This window comes from Papio anubis, chromosome 7, assembly GCF_008728515.1.
Source record: "Papio anubis isolate 15944 chromosome 7, Panubis1.0, whole genome shotgun sequence".
In the NCBI taxonomy this organism is placed as follows: domain Eukaryota; kingdom Metazoa; phylum Chordata; class Mammalia; order Primates; family Cercopithecidae; genus Papio; species Papio anubis.
This window is the reverse complement of record NC_044982.1, coordinates 7110012-7133585: the sequence shown is the minus strand read 5'-3', so window position 1 is coordinate 7133585 and position 23574 is coordinate 7110012. Positions and strand designations below refer to the sequence as shown.

Genomic DNA, 23574 nt, shown 5'->3' with positions numbered 1-23574 from the left:
CGGAAGGAGACCCAGCAGAGAGAGTCCTTAGCTCTCCTGCAGGACCTGGCAAACAGAAGGTGCTGATAAACATGAACTGACTCCATATTGACCACTGCCACTTCCTATTTTCCCCAGAATCATAATCATAGGTTGGAAGAAAAGTAAGAGACTGCCCATCTGGTAGTGACCACTGACCAATGTGTAGATTTCCTTTAACACTTGCCCTTTATTTATTTTTTAAGGTGTCCTCTCCCAGGTGGCAGCATATTTAAATTCATGCCAGAACAGCCTGCCAAGCTCAGAAAAGCAAACTCCCAGGCTCAGTTCCTAGGTTCAGGATCATCCCAGCCTCCACAGTGCCCACTTACACCTCGCTCAGCCAAGGAGGGCAGAGGCCTTGCCTTTCATATTTACCTACTCTCCACCTTCTGCCTCCCCCACACTGCATGCCCCACATGCTGCAATCATGTCTAACAGTAACTCAGGTGGGGGTGCAGGGAGACAGGCGGTGATGTGAGGATTTTACTTGGCAGGCAAGAGAGCATGGGAGGCAGCTGGGCAGCATCTGGAGCACCTCCTGTCGTGTTCCTAGGATGAGTCTGCTAACTTTCCCAAGTGTGGTCATTTTGCAAATTAACCTTTTAGCTAGAAAAATAAAGCTGAGTACTTCAAATTATTCACAGTAATTTCATGGTGCACAGGATGCTGACAAGGAAAACATACCTTTGGATTACGAAACAGACAACTTCTCCATTTGACTGGAAGATGCCCACTGACTTTTAGTGAAAGTAAGTTACCCCATCATAAGGATAACCAAAATAACCACATCTTTTAGCCTTTAACTGCTTAAAATAAATGTCCATGTTTTAAAAAACAGGACATAATGAAATAAATGTAATATTTACTGTGCTACTCTTGTGAGTAAGTGTGAAAACTGTAGGATGAACTATATCTGCAAAAAAGTAGGAAAAGGAACAGGTGTTAAACTTTCAAGAAAGATTTTGCTTAATCTCAGAAAAGTTATCAAAGTAAAACAGCTATTATTTTATAGAAAACAATAAAGGAGGCCAAGGCATAAAGTGGTATAATTTTATCCTTGATGCACTAATGTACCTTTCTACAGCTTCAGAGCCACTTTAATCTCACCTTAAAGCTTCCTAGCAAAGATTTGTCCATCAGCTCTTCAAACCTGCACTGTGTGTCTGCTGTGTGCAAGGCATTGTGGGGGGACAACGAGCAAGATGAGTTCACCGCTTTTAAGGAGCTAACGACTTCAGAGCAGGGAGCCCAGACAGGCAAACTGTGACGTGTCACACCAGGATACATGACACGTGCTGGAATTCAGAAAAGAGGCTGCAGTCACTGTCGGGAAGAGAGGGATCTGGCAATGACTCACAGAGGAGGTGGTATGCGAGTTAAGTCTCTAAAGATGGGCAGGATTTTCCATGTGGGAAGGGAGACATCCCAGACAGAGAGTACCGGAAATGGCAGAGGCAGGGAAGGAGGGCTTGTTAAGGGAAGCCGAGCAGCTGGGGTTTGCAGAATCAACGAGCACACAGAGGGAGGAAGAGGTGCAACGCCAGTGCAGTCCCAACACGAGACCCTGCAGAGGGTGGCACAGTGCCCACAGCAGGAGCACTAGAGTCTTAGCTGTGTGGCCCCAAGCAGTGCTACCCACCTGGTCTGTTACTTCACATGTAACATGAAGACAACGCCTACTACCAGAGTTTGCTGGCACTTGAGAGGTGCCAGTAAGTTAGTATCCATCCAGAAACAAGGACTTCGTAGACACTGAGCAGCCCCTGGTCTTCAGCATTTAGGAAAAGTAATCTGCCAAAGGATGAATCAAAACAAGTGGTAGAGGGGCTGCGTGCAGTGGCTCACGCCTGTAATCCCAGCACTTTGGGAGGCCCAGGAGGGCAGATCACTTGAGGTCAGGAATTCGAGATCAGCCTGGGCAGCATGACAAAACCCCATTTCTACCAAAAAATACAAACATTAGCTAGATGTGGTGGCACACGCCTGTAGTCCCACCAACTCAGGAAGCTGAGGTGGGAGGATTGCCTGAGCCAAGGAGGTGGAGGTTGCAGTGAGCCAAGATCATGCCACTGCACTCAGCCTGGGCGACAGAGTAAGGCCCTGTCTCAAGAAAAAAGAAAGAAAAACAAAACAAGTGATGGAGGAAGTGGGAAAACGTGGGGAGAGGAGTAGGTGAAGTCTGAGAATCTGATAAAATCTATGGGCCTGATGTGGCAAGGAACTGAGGGTGGCCTCCAGCAAGAAACCCAAGCACTGAGGAACTGAAGCCTGCTGCCAATCACAGGAGTGGGCATGGAAGGCACCCTTCCCCAGTCACACCTTCAGATGAGACCACACCCTGACTGGAGCCTTGAGAGAGACCCTGCAGCAGACAGTTCAACTGAGCCATGCCTGACTTCCTGACTCAGATAATAAATAATAATTATTTATTTTTTAAATAATTGTGTTATTGAGATAATAAATGTGTGTTTTAAGCCTCTAAGAAGCAAGAAAATAATTTTATTTTTTAATTATGAACTTCCGGGTGTACTTCTCAAAAAAATTCACACAAACATATGACTATGAGTCAAGATGGGCTGGAATGTGCCATAATACAGTGTCTCCACAAGTCATTTCTCACTCACTGTGTGCTCCCTGGGCGCTGCCTGTGCCTCTGCTTCATGGGATCTCCACTCCAAGATCCAGGCACCTGGTAAATGTTAGTGCCTTTCTGCACTGAACTGTTCTGTTCACAGGAACCAAACATATTTGCAGGAAAAAAGGAAGAAGATTTAAAAGGATGAAGAAAAAAGAAAGACGCAAGGGAGGGCAAGTAAGTGACAGAACACAGACACAGGAAGCATCACACCACCAAGGGCACAGGCTGGACAAGAAAAGCAAAGCGAAGAAAAGGAGCACTGGTGAGACACAAGGGAAACTCTGAGATGGGATGGAAAGAAGCCAAGAGACCTAAACATAAACAGAGCACCCCAATTCTCTTAAATGGGAGACAAGAGACTTTGCTTAGGGTGTGAGGCATTTGGTCTGCTTCATGATTGTCATTAATATACCATTTCTTGTCTCTTTTGTTTCCATTTATGTTCAGCATTCACTCAGACATCTGATAACTAATATCCTATTTCAGTCCTAAATTTATGGCTTTTGGATACATCCAAGTTCTTTGAAACATGTGCTCTGTACTCCAAACAGACACTGGCTAGTTAAAACGTGAGGAAGAGGTGCCTCAACACCAGGAGTCTTGAACAGAAGCAAATCCAATATAGAAACCCATCTGAATCTTTTTAAGTCCCAAAGTTACTTATGAAAATCAAGTAATTTTAAGGCCTCCATAAGGCCTACCTTATATGCTTAAGGATTTATTTTGGTCTCCTCAATTGCACACACCTGTTTTCGTCCTTTGAAACAGATGAAAACTGTGAAGTGTAGAGGAAATGGTAAGATATTCTGGAGTGGGTCCAAAAACAAGCAGTCACTACCCCCAGCCATTAAATGGGAGGGACGGGGGAGTGAGCCCAGCCTTGATGGCTCAAGATGGGCCTCATGGGCCCAGAGAGGGAAGCCCAGGAAACAGCGTTTTTAGCAAGTTTCCCAGGTGACTTATGCTCACTCGAGTTGAATCCAGGAACTGAGATTAGCACTGGTTCCCACTGAGGAGGAGGAGAGTAAAGAAAGATCTCTGCTATCTAAATAAAGCCCTCCCTGCCCTGGGTGCATAGATATGCACACACACTCATGCACGATGGGAGTGGAGTCTGGGAGAAGCTGAATTTCACACTAAGGTTTCTGGCCAGTCCAGATCTGCCCACTTGAGGTTCTAGGTCACTGAAACCCTGTCAAACAGAATATATGAAGCTTTAATTTTCTACCTGATGCTAGTTTCTATTTTCTAGTATTTTTTATTCCATGTATATGACTTAAAATTCGAAAATAATTTCATGTTTTTAAAATAGAGGAAAAAGTCAAAGGCTTCTGACACCAGCACCAAAGACTCCAGCTATATCAATTACTTCAGGATATCTAATACACCTTTGATCTGACCTGCAAATAGCGAAAATTTATTCAACAGACGTGATAAAATACCAAGCGCCAAACATCAGGCTAGGAACTGTCAGCAGGAAGGGAGTTTGCTCTCAGGCCTCCACAGGGCTCATGCGGCACCACTGAGGAAATGATGGAGAGGAAGCAGGTGATCAGCGAGTGACTGAACCTGGCACTGCTGAGCCCAGGCGCCACCTTCTCCTCTCACACCAGGTCCTCCATGAGCACCATGCCCACCTGCCCACCTGCCCACAAAGGGCTGGCAACCAGGACTAAATATTCCAGGACGAATCTCACCTGGGTCCAGCGGACTGGTCAGTATGTGTAGAAATGGGGTAGGTCCTAAATTTCACTCATTCAAATCAGCTGTGACAGTAACAATAAAAATAACAATGAACACTGAGTGCCTATTGTGTGACAGACACAATAAAATGTCCTAAGCATCTTGTATGTATTAACAAATGTAAACCACACAGTGGCCATCACTCCCGTTTTACAGATAAAAGGCCCAGAAAAACCCTGTAGCAGGTCATCCAGCCAGAAAGTACAGGAGATTCCAATCCTCTTCACCTCAAGTGCTGTCTCTGCACAGATATAACACATACCGTAACAGGGATTTTTTAAACGGGTAGTTCCACGAAGTGGGTCCCTTACATTTTTGTGAAGATTTATACTTCACGAAGTGCTCTCATACTTCTCATCCAATCTTGCCAATACCAACCTAAGGCAGTGACTGGCAGCCCCATTACCACATGGAGAAACTGTGGCCAAGTGACCTGCCACCCCTTTGGTGATTTACAGGCAGAGCTGTGACTCACTCAAACGCAGGAGTTCTGATTCCAACTATGGCACTCCCTCTAGTGCACACCATTCACACAAATGCAGAAAAGTACAAGAGGGAGCCAGCAGTGGCCTAAAATAGCAACAGGCATTAGTAGGATATTTTATTTTATTTTATTTTGAGACAGAGTTTTGCTCTTGTTGCCCAGGCTGGAGGGCAGTGGCGCAATCTCAGCTCACTGCAACCTCCGCCTCCCGGGTTCAAGCAATTCTCTTGCCTCAGCCTCCTGGGATTACAGGCACATGCCACCACGTCCAGTTGATTTTGTATTTTTAGTAGAGAGGAGGTTTCTCCATGTCGGCCAGGCTGGTCTTGAACTCCGGACCTCAGGTGATCTGCCCGTCTCGGCCTCCCAAAGTGCTGGGATGACAGTAGTAGGGATTTTAAAACAATACCCTAGCATCTAAACATAGACCAACTGATCCCCTTGCCAGGCTCATTCTCACACAGCAAAGCAACTGCCATCCCACAACACATACTGGATGACCACTCTACCACCACAAATTCTTATTAGAAGTTAATTTTAACTCAGTAATCTGCTCGATATGGTCATGAACACAGAGAGAAGTTTTCATAACACCACTTCTCCATCATGATCCGTCTTGAATGACAGCTGTCATTCCAGAATACCTCTTCAGAAAGTACTGCTTCCCCTTCTCTAACTACTCTAAAATGCCACCACCTACTTTACTAAGATTCGTATATTTAAGTAGTCAGTTTTATGGGAGACCTGACAAGTAAAAATACAACTGCACTACATGAAAAAAATTAAAGGACAAATTCCCTTCCACCTGGCAAATGTCCAGTTAGTTAATCATGGCACTGAGTGCAAAGAACTGGTAAGAGCCCTGATAAAAATTAACAGCACGCTTTAGAGTCCATTTATTTTCCGAATTGAATATTTTGTGCAGGAAAAAATGTCAGTATTTCTGTCTTCAATACAGTTCTAATCTGAAAGTTAAAAAGCAACAATGACAAAAATGTTAAATCAAGTTCTTAATAATTGAATCAAAGGGGTAAAAAAATCTCTAGTTTCTGCAAATGCCAAGCCATTTATATTCATACTTTAAGTATTGCTTTTAAGCCACCAAGAAGCGAAACTTCAGTTCCATATGCTAATATGGTCCACATAAAGCTCCCATAATTAATGTACTGAGCTTTGTTTTAAATAAAAGTCTAAGGGCACTGTAGAGACCAGCTCGGTCGGGGAGACCCTAACCCAGTGGCGCTAGACGAATTAAAGACACACACACAGAAATATACAGGTGTGAAGTAGGAAATCAGGGTCTCACTGCCTTCAGAGCTGAGAACCCCAAAGAGAGATTCACCCACACATTTAACAACAAGCCAGTCATTAGCATTGTTTCTTTTTTTTTTTTTGAGACGGAGTCTTACTCTGTTGCCCAGGCTGGAGTGCAGTGGTGCAATCTCGGCTCAGTGCAAGCTCTGGATTCACGCCATTCTCCTGCCTCAGCCTCCCGAGTAGCTGGGACTACAGGCGCCCGCCATTACGCCCGGCTAATTTTTTGTATTTTTAGTAGAGACGGGGTTTCACCGGGTTAGCCAGGATGGTCTCGATCTCCTGACCTCGTGATCCACCCGCCGCGGCCTCCCAAAGTGCTGGGATTACAGGCATGAGCCACCTCGCTGGCCACAGCATTGTTTCTATAGATATTCGATTAACTAAAAGTATCCCTTACAGGAAACAAAGGGATGGGCCGAATTAAAGGACCAGGTTGCGCTAGTTAACTGCAGCAGGAGCATGTCCTTAAGGCACAGATCGCTCATGCTATTGTTTGTGGCTTAAGAATGCCTTTAAGCGATTTTGGGCCAGGTGTTCCTTGCCCTCATTCCTGTAAACCCACAACCTTCCAGTTTGGGCGTTAGGGCCATTATGAACATGTTACAGTGCTGCAGAGATTTTGTTTATGGCCAATTTGGGGGCCAGTTTATGGCTAGATTTTGGGGGGCCTGTTCCCAACATTCACAGATATGGAATGACCAAGATTTCTCTTAAATTCCTCTCATCACATCTACAAGGATTAAGAAGAGATGGATGCAGACCTAACAGTGACACACAAAGCAACAATGCTTCCAGTAGCAAACACACAAGAACGCTCTCACCATCTCATGCTGAGAGGCTCCCAGCTTCAACCTGCTGACACTCTAGGCCAGACAGTTCTTTGCTGTGGGGCTGTCCTGTGTCTTGCAGGGTGTTTACAGCACCCCAGGCCCAGGTGTGACAGCCAAAATGTCTCTATTCCCCCAAGGGATCAGTCATTCTTGGTGGAGAACCGGTGGGCTAAACAAGGAGCCCTTATAAAGGACACAAAAAGCACTATCTTTAAACAATAAAACTGATAAATCAGACTTTGTTACAATTAAGAACTTCCATTCATCAAATAATATCATTAAGAAATTAAGAACTTCCATTCATCAAATAATATCATTAAGAAAGTGACTACACAAACCACAAACCAGAAGATAATCACAAAATGTATATCTTGTAAAGGACACACATCCAGAAGAAAAAGCCAAGTTAAAGACAGGCGATGGCAGGGAGGGGAGATGGGGAGGTAATGCTTAACAGTTACCGAGTTTCTGTTTGAGGCGATGAAAAATTTTCTATGGTGGTGATGGTTACACAACATTGTGAAAGCAATAAACAACACTAAATAGTACACTTAAAATGGTTAAAATGGCAAATTTCATGTTATGTGTGTTTTACAATTTTAAAAATTAATAATGTAATATACATCCCCAAAATACACACTGGATTTCAAAAACTTATTATAAAAAATAGTGTAAAAATATACTAATAATTTTTATATTAATTACATGTTTAATGGATATTTCAGATATCCTGAGTTAAAATATATCTATTTTAAAAATTCTTTTTTTTTTTTTTTTTTTGAGACGGAGTCTCGCTCTATCACCCAGGCTGGAGTGCAGTGGCCGGATCTCAACTCACTGCAAGCTCCGCCTCCCGGGTTCACGCCATTCTCCTGCCTCAGCCTCCCGAGTAGCTGGGACTACAGGCGCCTGCCACCTCGCCCGGCTAAGTTTTTGTATTTTTAGTAGAGACGGGGTTTCACTGTGTTAGCCAGGATGGTCTCGATCTCCTGACCTCGTGATCTGCCCGTCTCGGCCTCCCAAAGTGCTGGGATTACAGGCTTGAGCCACCGCGCCCGGCCAAAAAAATTCTTTTTTTTCTTTTGAGATGGAGTCTCGCTCTGTTGCCCAGGCTGGAGTGCAGTGGCGCGATCTCGGCTCACTGCAACCTCTGCCTCCCGGGTTTAAGCGATCCTCCTGCCTCAGCCTTCCAAGTAGCTGAGACTACAGGCATGTGCCACCACACCCAGCTAATTTTTTGTATTTTTAGTAGAGACAGTGTTTCACCATGTTAGCTAGGATGGTCTCGATCTCCTGATCTCATGACCCGCCTGCTTCAGCCTCTGAAAGTGCCAGGATTACAGGTGTGAGCCACCGCACCCGGCACTGACAGGGAAAGGACAGTGGGGAGATTTCTAGGTTGCCAGAAATGTTCCATGTCTTCATCTTGGTTGTGCTACTTGAGTATAAAAACTAATGTGGCTGGGTGCGGTGGCTCACGCCTGTAATCCCAGCACTTTGGGAGGCGAGCGGATCATCTGAGATCGAGAGTTCGAGACCAGCCTGACCAACATGGAGAGACCTGGTCTCCACTAAAAACACAAAATTAGCTGGGCATGGTGGCGCATGCCTGTAATCCCAGCTACTCAGGAGGCTGAGGCAGGAGAACTGCTTGAACCCGGGAGGGAGAGGCTGCGGTGAGCTGAGATCACGCCACTGCACTCCAGCCTGGGCAACAAGAGCAAAACTCCGTCTCAAAAAATAAAAAAAATAAAAATCCTATATTTAATACACATGTACTTCATTATGTACAAATTAAATCTCACTTTTTTAAAAATTAAAAGTTGGCAGAAAATGCCCCAAACTGGCTAATCTTTGCTACAGGAAGTTACTAACTGGCCCCAGCCTTTTAAAAAAATTATATTTTTATTCTATTAATACTGGCTATTTTAAAGAATTAACAAAGTAGTCAAAGGCCTATTCATTATTATTCTGATACCATTTACCACCAGGTATATATTTTTACCCTTTTCTATTATTTACCATGTATATTGTCTGGATAGACTATGAATAAACCTTATTTTAAGAGTTTATAACGTTCAATATTTGGAAGCTATCGTTAATTGTCTTTAAAGTATAGCTATATTTTTTATGTAGTAAACTCATAAATCATTTGACTCTTTCTTGCCTCTCAAGTTTTCTTAGCAATTTCTGCCTAGAATTTTGATAGCTAATCCTTTGCCGACTGGTGAGATCCTTTGTTGTGATCAGCTGTTATTCAAGTGTTTTACTGACATTTAGCTTCTCCCCATGTGTCTTACTTCCTGATAGCTTCCTGAACTAGGGATTCAAGAGAATGGAGCTGAAGCAGGTGCCTTTAACATCCACAAGTTCCCTGAATGTAAGTTACTCAACAGTTCACTGAACTGGCAAGGACTATCCCAGGCCATCAACGTCTTTCACACCTAGTCCAAGAAACCCCTCTTCAGCACCCCTAAAGGGTCATGACAGGAAGCTTCGTTTGTAAAACATGCACTTGTAAAAATCCTCTGTATCTAGAAATATCTTTCCTTCCATTTTACACCTGGCTTCACACTCCTGTAGGAGAAACAAGGCAAGTTTCCCTCCTACCCTTTTTTTTTTTTTTTTAAAGTCAGTATGGAAACTGAGGCTCAGATTGCTTGAGGGACTTGGCTATGGTCACAAAATGAATAACTGACAAAGAAAGAAGATGACTCCAGGGTTCCAATGTCTGGTCATCGGTCTTCCCACCTATATTAGTCCATTCTCACACTGCAATAAAGAACTGCCCGAGATGGGGTAATTTATAAAGGTAAGAGGTTTGACTCACAGTTCAGCATGGCTGGGGAGGCCTCAGGAAACTCACAATCATGGCAGAAGAGAAAGAGGAAGCAAGGCACCTTCTTCACAAGGCACCAGGAAGAAGTGCCAAACAAAGGGAGAAGAGCCTCTTATAAAACCATCAGCTCTTGTAAGAACTCACTCACTATCACAAGAACAACACGGGGAAGCCACCCCCACGATTCACCTGCCTCCACGCGCTCTCTCCCTTGACACGTGGTGATCACAGGAATTACGGAGATGACGATTCAAGATGAGATGGGAGGAAACACAAAGCCTAACCAGATCACCGCCGCACTTCTGCCTTCCAAATGACTCCCGGGAAAGTTCATCAAACAGCTTGTGTCAAATCGTTTTCTAAATCAAGAGGGGCCTGGTCTACATAGGAGCTTTCCGTCTCAGTTTTCCATCATCCAGAAACAGGTCTTCTGCATTCCTGACAGAAGTGTTAAGCAGGACAAGGTCAGGGACAGAGCCTGGACATGGCCACCAGCACCTCACTGCAGCCTGACACCGTCCACTAGTACTCCCCAGACATGCTCAGACAGCATTCTCTATTACAGCACAGGGATAAGTGTTATGTGAAATTGAGCGGCCCCCCTTAAATTCAAAAGAATAAAAGTAAGTGAATTTGACTTCGAATGGCCTTTTCTTAATGCAAATTTGCTTCGGTCCACTGTCGTGTCCTTATGGTGCTTTTAATTCCTCTCGGCAGCCTCTCCAGGAAGGAAGTACCTACCCACACACCAGAAAGAAAATCTAGCACTGTGCCGAAAAGTGTTGACCTTGCAAACAACACAGTCACTACTACTCATGGCCCCACACAGTTGTACTTTTTATCCAGTAAGTGTTCCCTGGGTTCTTACTATGTGCCAGCACTGGTTTAAGTCCTTCCATTTTAGCAAGATTCCTGAGCACCTCCCTCCACTGCTTAAAGCATCTCCACAGCTTGTGTTGAAATGTAAATCTGCAGGAGATGAGCAGAAGGTCTCAATAAATGTTTATGGAATGAATGACCAGCTCCCATGGTTACAAGATGAAGTCAGCACAGTACACTGGATAGAGAAGATAGTTCAGTTAGATACCAGATTAAGTCCGGGGATTATCACCAACTAGGTATGAACTGACGTCCTGAAACAGACAGGCCAGCAAATAGGCCTCAATTTCCTCACTGTCAAATGAGAACAGAAGCAACCAGACCTCGCAGGCCTGCAGAGGATTCGGTGGAACTGTGTTAATGCGGATCTTGGCACTGAGTAAAGTGCTACCTCGAGAGTTCTGTTCCCTCCCTTCCAGCATGTCTACCTTGCCACTTCCCTGTGCACACCACACTCCAGTCCCACCGTGTGGCCACGCTGTGCCCTCTACCCTCCATTGGGCAAACTCCTACGTCCTATTCAGGGGTCAGCGACCAGTCCCACCTCTGTGAAGTCTTCCCGACTCCCACTCTTTCTGCTGTTTTCCCTGCCTCTGGGCTACTCCCCCAACCCCTCAATGCAATTACATTATGTACTGCATTTGGTTTTCCACTAGACTGAATGCTCCTTGCAAACGGAAACCACACCAGCGCCTCTCTGCAATCCCAGCACCTAACGATGTTCTTCGCACATCAGTGGTGCTTGATAACAGGTAACTGCCAAAAAAGAAAAGGCACTAGATCAGTGAGACTTGTGTGTGACTGTGTGATACGATGTGCGTGCCTGTATGTGTGTGTGTGTGTGTGTGTGACACAGAGAAAGACTGACTCGTCTCAATAAATCTCTTTCAGTTTGGGAATTACTATATTCCAAAAGACTCAATGTAACTTGGCTCAACACTTCAGTAACTCAAAGAAACTCCATTTCACATCTACATTAACTGAAATTCTGCCTTTGTCACTACATACCTACATTCACTTGATGCAGTGTCTGCATTTAGATGCCACTTAACTGGACACTAGCAGTCCCTCAGGTCAGTCTACGTGCCCATTAATGAGAAGCCAACCTCCTTCTGGTTCCAGAAACCACAGCCACTAATTCACTTTAAAGACCACACGAGAACAAGGACTTCAAAGCCGATGCTAGCATTTCTGTTGTAAACTCTATCAAATAAAAACTGGCTTATTAATTTTAAATGACTTCAGAGCATTTAAGAAAAAAAACATGAGACTGACACAAAGGTTCTGAAACTCATTAGAGCTGGTCTTGAAATCACTGATATATTTAAATTGAAATCTGCTCTTTCTGACAGCTTTTCGTTCAGACATGCTACCATGTGTGTGTCACTACGGTTAAGGTTGGGTGAGCACTTCCATTAAAACCTTCACTTTTACAAGCTTATAATTTAACAATAAAAATTTGCTCCAGGCTTGACTTTTGCATACAAAAGGTTTCAAATATATATTCCAAAGAATAAAATAAACCTGTCTGAACTGAAAGCTCGGATGCAAAGCATAGTAGATTACCTGTGGTGTGTCTCCGGTTTAGACAAGTGAGAATAAGGTAGGAATTTAGCATTGAAGATTTCTTTTCTAGACCATAAAGCTTCAAAACAGAGAAAGGTTAGTAATGTCCTGTTATCAGCAAGGTAAACGTAAAACCAATTTATTCCAGAATCTTCAAGATCATCCTTATCTCCCAAACTCTTCACATCCCGTTTGTCACCAGATCCTGTCAATTCTACCTGTAGGTACTTCTCGGATTCACCAGGCTAAGTAGTCTTATGGCCTCCAAACCATCCACCTCCCTGCTGCTGGGGTTGTCATTGAGCAAGCAACCAAACCAGTGCCAGTTTGACCATGTGTCCCCTGTAGGATAAGATCCCAACTACCTGGCAAGGCTTGCTGGAGGCTTTAATTATATAAATGTAAAAATATATATATTTATATATTTAGGCTATAATTATATAAATATATATATTTATATGTATAAATATTATTTTTTGAGACAGGGTCTGGCTTTGTCACCCAAGCTAGAGTATGGTGGCACAATCTTGGCTCACTGCAACCATCACCTACTGGGCTCAAACCATCCTCTCACCTCAGTCTCCTAAGTAGCTCTACAGGCACACGTCACCATGTTCAGGCAATCTTTTTGTATTTTTTTTAGAGACAGAGTTTTGCCATGTTGCGGTTTCACCATGTTATCCAGGCTGGTCTTGAACTCCTGGGCTAAAGTGATCCCCCAACCCTGACCTCCCAAAGGGCTGGGATTACAGGCGTGAACCACCAAGCCCAGTAGAAAATATTTTCAATAAGTAGTAATTTGACTTCTTTCTTTTAAAAGAATATGAATGTTATTATTTTTTCCTGAGACTGAATGTAAATAAAAATAAACAGTTTCCATGCTACGTTTTCTATTACTAATTTTTAGAACTCACTTTTTCTTTTAAACTGAAAGAATAAATTCGATTTGCAAAATGACAAAATTACTCAAATCATTAACACGTAACCAAGCTCGGGCACTAAGCAACACAGGTGGGCCTAAAAGTAGCAGCTCTGGCCGGGTGTGGTGGCTCAATCCTGTAATCCCAGCACTTTGGGAGGCTGAGGCAGGTGGATCACGAGGTCAGGAGATCGAGACCATCCTGGCTAACATGGTGAAACCCCATCTCTACTAAAAATATAAAATATTAGCCGGGCGTGGTGGCGGGTGCCTTGTAGTCCTAGCTACTCAAAAGGCTGAGGCAGGAGAATCGCTTGAACCTAGGAGGCAAAGGTTGCAGTGAGCCGAGATTGCACCACTGCACTCAAGCCTGGGTGACAGAGTGAGACTCCGTCTCAAAAAAAAAAAAAAAAAAAGGTAGCAGCTCTCCAAAAATATAATTCAGGCTCAGGCTGTTGATAATCACATTTCACTACAGGTAGGAAGTAGAAATACCCAGTAATTTCCAGTAGAGTCACTAGGGGGGAGGGTCAGGAGCAATATACACATATACACAGACTCCAGTGTCTACACAATGCACAGGGGAGGGTAATTCACTGGAACAGCTCAGAGAGTGAATCTAAGTCTTGCTGCAGTCAGAGAGCCCTGGCTGGAGGACTCAGGGGTGGAATGTGGCAATGGGAGCTTGTGCGTTTAAAAACAGAGCCAGTAAGAAGGTGCAGAAAGATGGCACAGGGTGTACCTGAAGAGAGCTCTCGGAATGTGGGGGGAAGAGGCCTTGTAGGGAACACTGGGTGAGAAAGAAAAGAACAAACAGGGCTTTGACAGTGTTGTGGGAGTATATTTCACATCACTCCATCTTTTGGAGAATACAGAAAGCACTTTAAAAAAAGAGAGAGAAAAAAATACAATAGCCCAAGAAAACATAAACAAGTTATCTGGAGAGCTGCTAGATTAAATCTAATAAAAGCTGAGGATCTGATAAATTCCTCCCTCACTGTGAATTTCATCTCTCGCAAGACAGAGAAAGAAAGGACAGGAACACCAATGCTCAGGGCCAATGAGGCCTGTGAGCAGAGCAACAGTATGCGGTCACCCTCAGCAATCCTCACTTAAGCTACCGCTCTGAGGTCCTCTCAGATTTAACATTCATCCCAGCAGGGGTAAACCCATCAGAGAGGGACAAAAGTGTCCAACTGGGACCTTTGTACAAACTGGGAAAAGCTGTCTGTCTGTGAGGCCCCAGCCCAGTGGGGACCCAGCGTAGGGTGTGGCAGATGGGCTGGACCTCACTCCTTTTATATCTCCTTATAGCACTTATCACTGAACCACAGGACCTAATCAGGTGCTTCTGTGTGCACAGAGGGCTCACTGCCCTCAGAGAGCCTGGCCACATGTGACTTACATGTGGAGGACAAGGGAATCGGTTCCCCATTCAACCAGCCCTGCTTGAGCCCTCCTGTGTGACAGGCACTAGGCTAGGCAGCAGTGCCACGGTGGGGCCAGCAGAGAAAGGTCCCGCTCATAAAGCTCAAACTCCAGGGAAGGGGACAGATGACAAACACAAAAGCAGTCACAGGCAGTCACATATCTGCAAGGGGACAAAACAGCACGCTAGCACAGGCGTCAAGGGGTCTTCACAGTCAGAAGACACTCTATGCCGAAGCCAGAAGAACCCAGAGAAGCCTGCAGCAGGCAGGAAGGGGGTCCACAGCCAAGTCCTGAGGAGGAGAGGCTGGCGAGTCCTGGGCCCTGATCACCACCAGAGGGAGCGGACTGCAGTGAGGGAGGAAGCGGCCCCTGATGAGGCCGCAGCAGAGGCAGGGCCATCGGGGCAGCCCAGCCCTCTAAGTTTGTTCTCGGTGTAAGGAAAAGTCAGTGGGGAAACATGGATTACTATTCATGTTCCAAAAAGAGCCCCTCGGTGGAGCCACACTGAGGAGGTCAAGAGCACAGGGACCCTTTGGAAGAAAGAAGAGGGGCCAGGACTGGGTGACGGAGTCATGGCTAAGGAAAACGAACCTAAAGTGAGAGAAATCATGGTAAGAAAGCCCCCAGGCATTTTAAACAGTCCCAATCTCTCCAGACCACAACTCATGACCTCTGGTGCGCAGATGCCCACGGCATGAGTTCTGACTATGAAGCAGCCATGGAGGACGCAGCATGCTGGCTGAGCACACCAGCTCTGCATCAGATCTCAATTAGCCCCAGCCTAGCCACTTCCTGGCTGTGAAGCTTCAGGGAGCCTCAGTTCCTCAGTAAAATAACAGTAATCATACCTTCGCATTGGGTTATTAAAAGAATGAAATGACATACACACAGTTTCTGGCTGAGTTTTATCAAATGTTAGTTGTCTGTTGTTTTGGCTACTGAGTGCTTTACTCATCCAACAGACAATTACAGAGCACCATCTCTGTGTTAGGCACATTCTAGATGAGAATGCAGCAAAGTCCTTGTCCTCAGTGGGTTTACATTCAAGTTGGGAAGACAGACAAATGAAGGAATATACAAGTGACCCTTGAACCACGTGGGTATGTCTGAGTGAGTCCACTTATAAATAGATTTTCTTCCAGATCTGCCACTCCTAAGACAGCAAGACCCACCCCTTCTCCTCCTCTTCCTCAATGTGACAATGACAAAGATGAAGACCTTGATGATAACCCACTCCCACTAATGAATAGGAAATATATTTTCTCTCCCTTCTGATTTTCTTAATAATGTTTTCTTTTCTCCAGCTTACTTTACTGTAAGAATACACTATGTAATACATTTAGCAGACAACATATGTGTTAATCAACTATTTGCGTTATTGGTAAGGTCTCTGGTCAACAGTAGTTACTAGTAGTTAAGTTTCTGGGGAGTTAGAAGTTATATGGATTTCGACTGCAAGGGGTGGGGTCAGCATCACTGCCCTCCGTGCTGTTCAAGAGTCAAACGTTCGTGCTGACAGGTACTGACTGCCAGGTAAGAGGGGAGCGAACACCCAGGCGCATCTCTAAGACACTGGAACAACGGCCCAAAGAACGCCCACCAACCACACACCCTGACGCGGACAGGGGCTCTGATGTTGTGGCACAGACCCCAACTGCCTTGGACAAGCTGCCCCTTTGAGCCTCACTTTCTTATCTTCTGACAGGGAGAGTTACAGACGTATATTACAAGGTTATTATGAGGGCAAGCTGTGAAGCTGGACGTGAACACATTTTATAAGGCTCTAAGAAAATGTGGGTTTTTATATCATGAACATTTTCTCCAAATGCCACTTTTCCCATTTAAAAACAAAAATAAAACATCCTCCTCAAATTTCTCCATGAAAGCAATCTTCCTTCTCTGAACTCCCATAATTTTTTTTTTTTTCTTTTGAGACGGAGTGTCACTCTGTTGCCCAGGCTAGAGTGTAGTGGCATGATCTCAACTCAAACCTCCACCTCCCGGGTTCAAGCAATTCTCCTGCCTCAGCCTCCTGAGTAGCTGGGATTATAGGTGCATGCCACCATGCCTGGGTGATTTTTGTATTTTTAGGAGAGATGGGGTTTCACCATGTTGGCCAGGCTGGTCTCGAACTCTTGACCTCAAATGATCCGCCCACCTCGGCTCCCCAAAGTACTGGGATTACAGGCGTGAGCCACTGTGCCTGGCCCCATGATTTTGTTTTAAATCTGTGTCCTGACATCACTTTTTGTTGAACTATATATGACTAGAATGTAAGCTTTGGAAGACAGGATTTATTCTGATTAATTCTGTAAACCTGTAATTCCACGCAGGTGCCTGACAGAGGTTATGAATGCTTCACTGGTGAGTAAAAAGAACTCTCATGCTGCAGAAGACGAGACTGACTTTCTTGCTCTAAAAACAGAAACAAAACTGTAAGATGAAGGTTACAGGGAGGCCTATTTTGCCTCAGTGTAAGGAATGGCTTTCTAACTACAGTCTTCTTGCACTGGAAAGGGCTGCCTTGCAAAATCAGATCTCGAGTGGGGCCATGACTCCTGGAAGGAGGCTGGGCCTACGCTGCTGAGTACACAGCTCCTGCATTGGCGCAGGACTCAGTCCCTGAGTGCTGGGCCTGTCGCAGACATCACCTTCTTTACTCCCACACAGCCTGGCTGGCAGACATTCACAGACCCTTTCTACAGGGAACCTAAGATACCAATTTAACCTGGTCAGGCTGAGCTAGTGGGTCACAAGCTTGAAATCTGAGGTCCTGTTCTTCTGGGGTCCACTGCATCCCACAAACACATCAGTGGAAAAGGCAAAGCTGGCAGGCTGGGTGAAGAACAGACAGGGCAGTCAGGGGATCTGCCATTCACAACAGACAGGGCAGTCAGGGGATCTGCCACTCACAAGGCTATTTCAGAACTATTCGATTACAAGGGCACTTTTATTGGATAATCTGCCCAGCACAAACTTACAGCTAAAACGAATTTCCGTGCTCACTTAGGCAGCACATATACTAAAATTGGAATAATACTGGGAAGATGAGCATGGCACCTGCGCAAGGATGACACACAAACTAGTCAAGAGTTCCATATTTTTGTCCTATGGCACTATAGGATGGCCATAGTGAACAATAACACATTTTATAGTTTCAGATAGCAAGGAGGATATTGAACATTCCCAACACAAAGAAATGAAAAACGTTTGAGATGATGGATACGCTAATTACCCATCTGATCTGATCTTATACATTATATGTATGAAAACATCACCAATGGGTCAGGTGCGGTAGTTCACACCTGTAACCCCTGCACATTGGGAGGCTGAGGCGGGCGGATCGCTTCAGCTCATGAATTTGAGACCAGCCTGAGCAACACGGTGAAAACTCATCTCTACAAAAAAAATTAAAAATTAGCTGGACGTGGTGGTGCACGCTGAGGTGGGAAGATGGCTTGAGCCTGGAAGGTGGAGGCTGCAGTGAGCTGAGGCTGAGCCTGGGTAATACTGCTAGACTTTGTCTCAAGAAAAAAAAAAACCTTGATTATGTCATGAATATGTACAATTATCATTTGTCAATTAAAGAAAATGTTTTTAACCATATTGAAAAAATGTATTTTTAAAAAGGCCATGATGGTAAAAGATACGGTCCACCTGAAGTGGACTGTAAGCCCATAGGGACTCAAATGAAGCAAAAAATATTCAAAAACTGTTCAGGCCATATCAATTCCAGGTAGAGGTAATATGCGATGCAAATAAAGACAGTTATCTAATCCTCCTTGGCAAATATGCCAAATGAATAGCAGCAGCCAAGCCTCACCAATACTCAGGCTCTCAAATTTGAAGAAATCAAGAAGACCGGACCTGAACTTGGTCTAATCAATGGCACCTTATAAACAAATGACAACAGAATATGCTATGCCCTCACTCTCTGTCTACAAAGACCATCAGCAACAGCGTTTCTGTTAAGACAATCATTTCACCAACTCACTATCAATTCACTCAAGTTCAACGGAAGTTAAGCCACTCTACTATTCACTTGACGTTAAAATGCAGCAGGGGTGAAAAGTCACAACTCTGCTTCCACACTGGGTTGCTGAGAGGTCCCAGACTCAAAGTTATATATTAATAATAACTGGTGTCCTGGAGGTTCCTCTATCCCCTTCCTCTTTTTTGTGCTTTTCTCACCTCCGTTTTCTTCCTTGAGAGTAGATTATAGCTACAAAGGGTGGCCACGGGATGGCTGCAGTCTAAACCATTCAGAGCAGAAGAAATTACAAAAACAGCACAGTTCTTCAGGGACACCAGAGTGTGGGTACACCAATATCAACAAATGTGAGTGATTATAAACGTGTGTAATGTGGAAGTGTTCTCCTAAGGGTACTTAGGGTCACCTCAGAAACATTAGCAGGTTCCCTCTTCTATCATACAGATGAAAAACGAAACAAACACAAGGTCTAAAAATCCTGTCCCAGAGGATAGAGAATCTACTCAGGGAAGAATCTTAGGTTTTCTTTTGTTTTAAAGCAGGTTTCAAAAAGGAATTTTTTGAAATTTCTTTTGTTTTTAAACTTCTAGGGATTTTCACAAAGCTGTTATTGATCAGACTTGTAGCGAAGACCCAGGACAAGCAAAGTTGGGACTGGAGTTGGGGAGAGAAGGAATCACAGAATGGGACAGACCGGTGGAGACAGAGGAGATGGAGGAAAAATTGTGTCTAGGGTCAGACAGGTCTGAGCTTCCGCCTTGTCTGGGCTTATCAGTGGCTCTGGAGAGCTTTCCTGTTCCTACACCTGCTTCCTCGCTAATAAAATGGGGACAATGCCCAGCTCTGGAGGGATGGTGAGGGTAACGGAAGCCTCCGTCAGGACCCTCAGCCCACCATTGGCATTTGGAGGTGCAAAGGAACACCGTCTTGGGAGTGCGCCCTGTATTTCTGGCCTCTATTCTGACTTCTCAGTATACATATTAAACTATCCATGACAGCCTAGACCTGGTGTTGGCGGTTTCTTCTAATTTGGTTAATTCTGTCTCAGATTATTCTAGGAAGGTACAGTTCCAGACAACTCCTTATATAAGAACAGAAAGTAAGAAAAGTCTTACAGTGCTCGGCCCATAGCGGGCATTGCCTAACCCTCCTTGGTTAGGATGCCAGCCCCAAGTTACATCACTTGGGACTCCATGGTAACTGTTTGCCCTTTAAGTCTGTTTTCCATGTCCCTATGGGTGCTTCTACTCCCACGCAAACACCTGTGTCACAGGTAAGGTGGGAGGCTGGGGACAACGTGCATCACTTTGCTGGACATCAGCTCCCAAACTGATTGACAAAAGCAACAGTTTTCCTAAAGGGGCCAAGGACCACAGTCAGGTAAAGAGAGGAAGACGAGGAGGAAGGCCATGGTTTAACAGGAGGGCTTCCAGTGAGAAGGGTCAGTGAGGAAGACAGAGCAGAAGCGTTGCCAGTCCCCAGGGCAGGATGGAGATGCTGGGGTCTGACCTGGGAACTCACACCCGCCTCAGGTGGACACATCAGTGTACTCTAGGGGCACCCTGCCCCAGGTTCCAAGGCAGGGACACACACCACCGAGAAGACCCCAGGCAGAACCCCAAGGACAGAGAAAAAGCATTTCATTTCTTTCTCTTTTTTTTTTTTTTTTTTTTTTTGAGACAGAGTCTTACTCTGTCGCCTAGGCTGGAGTGCAGTGGTGCAAGCTCGGCTCACTGCAACCTCTGCCTCCCGTGTTCAAGCGATTCTCATGTCTCAGCCTCCCAAGCAGCTGGGACTACAGGTGCATGCCACCACGCCCAGCTAATTTTGTATTTTTTAGTAGAGACGGGGTTTCACCATGCTGGCCAGGCTGGTCTCAAACTCCCGACCTCAGGTGATCCACCCACCTCAGCCTCCCAAAGTGCTTGGATTACAGGAGTGAGCCACCATGCCCAGCCCATTTCATTTCTTCAGTCCCCCAAAAGCCACTGGAACTAAAGCTGGACAAAATAGAAAAAATGAAGAACACTAAATTCACAGAAGGTGAAGTCTCCATGTGATCTATAACATTTACAAAACAAGAACATAGTTAAAAGCACAGATTTTTTTGAATGACATAGCTACAGTTTTCATTTATGGAAATGATGAAAATGAGATACATGTTTAGAATGAGTAATTCACAAAATTGGAAATGTTAAATAGCACACAATAAGGCAGTGCTTGCACACTGAACCCAAGTTAATCTCAAGGTCAGCTATCAGGAACAGGCAGGGTCACAGGTCAGGGAATTTCACCAAGACAACCAGTGGCTCTACCAAACTTTATAAAGGCACCAGCAACTCTCCAGAGAACAGGCAAGCCTGGACTGATGTCCTAAGTCCTAGTTTTTTCAGTCTTTGTATCATTAAATAAGTTGAACCGGTAAGGATAACAATAAAAGAAAAAATAAAGCACAACCAGCTTCCTCATAGCTTGGGGGAAAAAAGCAAATAGGCGTATTAGTTCCTCTAAGAATGAGTATCTTTCAATCCCAACACAGAGTAAAACGAAAGAGCTGGAACGATCTCCTTTAGGAAGCTGGAAGAGACTGCCAGCAAGCTCACAGGCTGGACTGACAGGCGCGGAGTTCTCGGCCAGCAGGGCCACGCCCAGCTTTCTGTGAAACACTAGCGCAAGAGAGAAGATTTTAAACAAGATTGCTCTGCCCTTAAAACTAGACTATTTCTTTATCCCAAAATTAAGACCAGGTATGACCTTAAAGACTAAGACAGTGGTTTGGTGAGCCCCTGTGGCTAGGAGCACAGGTTTTGGGTCTAACAGACCTGCTCGGAGTCCAGTTCCAGGATGCAGGTACCACAAGCCTCTGGCAGCCTGCTCAACTTCTCCCATTCCCTATCTGAGAAATGAGGACTCAAACTCCCTCACCCGGTAATGGTAAGGATCAAAGCCTGAGAAGAGAGGTGACACTGCACCAGGGAGAGTCATTCTTACTGAATCCACTGTCCTCATTACAGTGGCGGTAGCGGAAGCGTCGTCTGCAGCTCTTAGTACAGCTTCAGCCCCCTTCTCACGCAGTGTCTTCCATCTGTAGCCACAGGTTTCCTACAACGTGGAAAAGAGCCACTCCAAAAGAACAGTTCCAGGGGCACACTGTGAAGAATGTTACCTACCCCCCTGGAAAAGTCCTCTAGCCAATCCAGATGAACAACCTGAAAACAGACATCATTCTTTCCCTTCTATGCCCCAAAATATCTACCCAGTTCCCATGACCACAGAATGCAAGGATTAAATCTAGATTTATAGCTCATTAACCCCAACACCTCCAGCCTATGAAACTGGCCACCTCGCACCCTCACCATCATCTTTGACTCTATTCCCTCCCTCCTCAATTTGTAGCCCATACCCCTCAGTTATCAGATGCAATGTTATCACGAAGTTGGCTGAGAACAAAAAATGTCACATATGGAACACGTTTGCTTCTAGGAAACATTTAAGTGAAACTGAGCTCAGGAAAATGGAAAGCAGGAAGCAGCGGCCACAGCCACTCTTTGAATTCTGAGGCCAAGTGACCTTTATAAATGATCTGCTGTGTTATGCATCAATTTCAGCAATTTTTTATTAAGTATCTCCATGCATTTAACTTTATGGCAAAAACTGCACAAGACACATATTCTCAAATTATAAGTGACGAGGAAATCAGGTATCTTTACATGAAGAGCCATCTAAAACAATTTTTGTATCAAATATATAGTAATGGATTACACAGTCTATCAAATAAAATAAATATCCATGAGTCCATACTGATATGAACAGCTGAATAATAAATGTGGAAGAAGGTACAGCTCTTCCTTTTAGTAAAATTCCAAAGATTACATGTAGAAGAAATAACAGAGACAGAAAATCACCGCTTGGCAAACACTACAGTAGTAACTATCACAGACAAAAATCATGATAGATACAAAAACCAGTGGATGAAAGGATGGTGAGAAACAGGATATTTGCATAGTCTCAAAGTATCTTTCTATAAGGTATTCACTAATTATAACAGAAAAATAGTAACTTCTGATGGAAAAACCAAAAAGACATATTGATTCACATATTCCCTAAGGACGACACACTTTACTTCCATGGTATTCTTGCCCAAAATGCATAATTTCAGTCTACACCTAAAATATCCGGCAAATGCATGTTGAGGGACCTCTACAAAGTAACCAGCCAGGCCAGCAGTACTCTTCTAAAGTGTCAGGGTCATGAAAGACAAGGAGAGACCAAGGAACTATCCCAGGCTGGAAGTGATTTGAGAAGATTCGACAACTAAACGCAATATGGGATTCTGGAAAGGAAAAAGGGCATTAGTGCCAGGACAACTGATGAAATTCAAACAAGGTCTGCAGATTAATTAATAGTACTGTACCAAGGTTGACTTCCTGGTTTAGATCATTAAACTGAAGGTTGTGTAAGATGTTAACTTTAAGTGAAGCTAGGTGAAGTGTATATAGAAGAACTGTGCACAAATTTTGCAACTGTTGGGTAAGTCTAGAATTATTTCAAAATAAAAAGTTAAAAAACAAACAAACTTCGTATCCCCAGAAATACTAGTCCCCATCCCTGGTGTGATACCTCACACTTCAGAGGAACCAACAGAATGGAAGAAGCTGAATAGGGAGAGGAGCCCCACGCCAAGTCAGAGCGACAATTTGGAATATAATCTGTGCATAAACTAGGACACTCCTGTACACAACCTCTGCCACCAGAGGAGTCAAAGTTATATAAAGCATATGTGTATTTTCCCTTACAGTGCTAAAGGACACATAGCTATATACAGCGTATGCTACTGAGTGTCTAAACCCTTTCCGTGAATTTCAGGGCCTTGGGGTCTTTCAGCTGATGCCCAGAGGTTTTCACTCTAATTTGGT

General features: G+C 44.5%; 1 protein-coding gene and 1 non-coding gene across 5 annotated transcripts in view; one reads left to right on the top strand and one right to left on the bottom strand.

Annotated features, from left to right (window-relative positions):
- SETD3 (SET domain containing 3, actin histidine methyltransferase) overlaps positions 1 to 23574 on the bottom strand; it is an 89610-nt gene that overhangs the window by 34769 nt on the left and 31267 nt on the right. The window lies entirely within an intron of this gene.
- LOC116275988 lies at positions 17666 to 17772 on the top strand. Its single transcript, XR_004185454.1, has one exon. It is a non-coding gene; the product is annotated as a U6 spliceosomal RNA (small nuclear RNA).